Source organism: Propithecus coquereli, unplaced genomic scaffold, assembly GCF_000956105.1.
Source record: "Propithecus coquereli isolate 6110/MARCELLA unplaced genomic scaffold, Pcoq_1.0 Scaffold105, whole genome shotgun sequence".
NCBI classification, from domain to species: domain Eukaryota; kingdom Metazoa; phylum Chordata; class Mammalia; order Primates; family Indriidae; genus Propithecus; species Propithecus coquereli.
Window position 1 is genome coordinate 4,939,611 of NW_012134414.1, and position 2,102 is coordinate 4,941,712.

General features: G+C 32.3%; 1 protein-coding gene across 1 annotated transcript in view; it reads right to left on the reverse strand.

The window, feature by feature from the left end:
• Nucleotides 1-243: 243 nt before the first annotated feature.
• The window catches only part of ALCAM (activated leukocyte cell adhesion molecule), a 281,638-nt gene continuing 279,779 nt past the window's right edge, over nucleotides 244-2,102 (reverse strand). Inside the window, exon 12 of the mRNA XM_012646017.1 lies at nucleotides 244-1,898. The gene's annotated coding sequence lies outside the window, so the exon portion shown is untranslated. The remainder of the gene's footprint in view (nucleotides 1,899-2,102) is intronic.

Consider the following 2,102-nt stretch of genomic DNA (forward strand, 5'->3'; position numbering starts at 1 on the left):
TTTATTGTGGAATGCAGGTGTTTAAAAATTTTAGAATTTCTTTAACAAAATTCTAAAGAGAAAAAAAAAAGAAATCACAGTATTTACAGAGATAACAGAATGGCTTAGCCATGCAAAACAAATAACTTTGGTTTTTCCCCTTTTACTTTGGTTTAAATATTGACCAAGATTCAATTTTTTCCTGCCAAATAAAACTTCAATAAATCAAAGTTTAGAGGCAAAATAACATATTTTCTTTTTTTCCCCATAATATTTTATACAGCATTGAGTCTAAGAATATTTTATATATTCAATCCATACCAATGCACTACAGGAAGCTTTTTATTAAACTGAGTCACTATTGCCCAGACAGTAAATGGTTTACAAATGTACAATAACATATGCTTCTAAATAATGCAGAAGTGGCAAAATATTATTCATAATCTCTATCTGACTTTAATCTTCAATTTATTTTCATTACCTTCATAATTTTTTATTTCATGAGTCTAAAAAACAAACACCAATTTTCCTTTTCCTCTCATAGAACATAGTTCTATGCCTTAGAAATCTGATGTTAATTTTTTTCTTTATAGTTACATATATCCTGGAACAGAAATGGCTGTGCAGTGTTCTCCCAGAAACCAGGCTTCTGCATGAAAGAGCAAAGTTTAAAAGTCTAGTCAGAAGTACCTATTGGCCCATATCCAGCCTACTTCAAAAAGTTTCCATTTATACTACCACCCTAAAAATTTCCTCAGGCATAAAACATGTTTATAAAGTTACAAATTTGAATGTAACTAAAGATACATAGACATTTTATTATTACACTTTCATGTACTGCTTGATAAATTATGTATCAGTTAAAAACACTAAATTATCTCAAGGTGCATTCAATATCTGTAGCGTAGTTAACAAAAACACACACGAAAAAAATATATATTCTATATTCTGTGGAAAATAACACAGCTTTGATAATGACCACTGTTAAAAACTCCAATTCTGATTGATATCTTTTTTAAAAGGAAATAGGTATAATTTTAAGGCAGTGGATAACCCAAAGGATTTAACACCAATTTTTAATTACGGTGATTTACATAGTGATCTATGAAAATGGGAATGTCACCCATGATTTTTCCAAACCGTATCTCACACACTGTTTTTTTGTTTCTTTTGACAAAAAATAATTGACTAGCAGGTGTCTCTAAAAGTAAATACTACCCAAATTCTGTTTTATGTCTTTTTCAGAATAGGGAAAATTGTCAGTTTGGGAGTACCGTTATGGATGTGTGTCCATATGTGTCTGTGATTTACTTCCGAGAGTCAGCTGACGGCACGTACACGGAATAAGATCATACAGTGCCTACCACTCTGACTCTCTACCTCCCCCTCCCTTGTGATAAAAATCACAATTTTTGAATAGGGCAATGTGTGTGTCCCCAATCTTCACAAGCTGCCACCTTTGGGTTTTAGGTGCTTGTGAGAAAGTTTGGGGCATTACCGATAGCAATCAGAATCAGAAATGTACCTGCTCAGATTATCCATATAAACAATTGAAATAAAAACATTACATCATACATCTGATTAACAGCAACTCCCAGAACAAAGCTTACAGTGTATAAAAATAGCTACGTAAAAAATTTACATAAAAGGCAAATCAAAAAGAAATCCTCAGTGCAGACATTTACAGAAAAAAAAAATCGAACCAAACACAACATATGACCTATTATCATGGCTGCCAAAACTTGTTATTGTTTGTAATTTCATTTCATTGTTAAACTTGAGATAATTCTCTAAAATCCTGTGACAGCTTGGTAGAATGAACTGCTTAATATTTGAACCACGAATTGCTGTCAATGTCTTTGTTTATGTCTTAAATACAATCCACGTTCATGCTTCAATTGGTCTATATGGTTTTTTCTCTGAAATGATGAAAAAGACACAATTTAGAAAAGTTACCACAGCAATCATCTTCCACCATCAACAGATGCTTTGTACTGAAAATGACAGAAATTACTTTATAGGAGGAGCCCTTTACAAAACTCCATTGTCCTGGAGCCCATCTTTAATCCCAGGCATTGACTGATGCATCCTTTCTACAAATAAGTTTTTGGAATTGGTGAGAG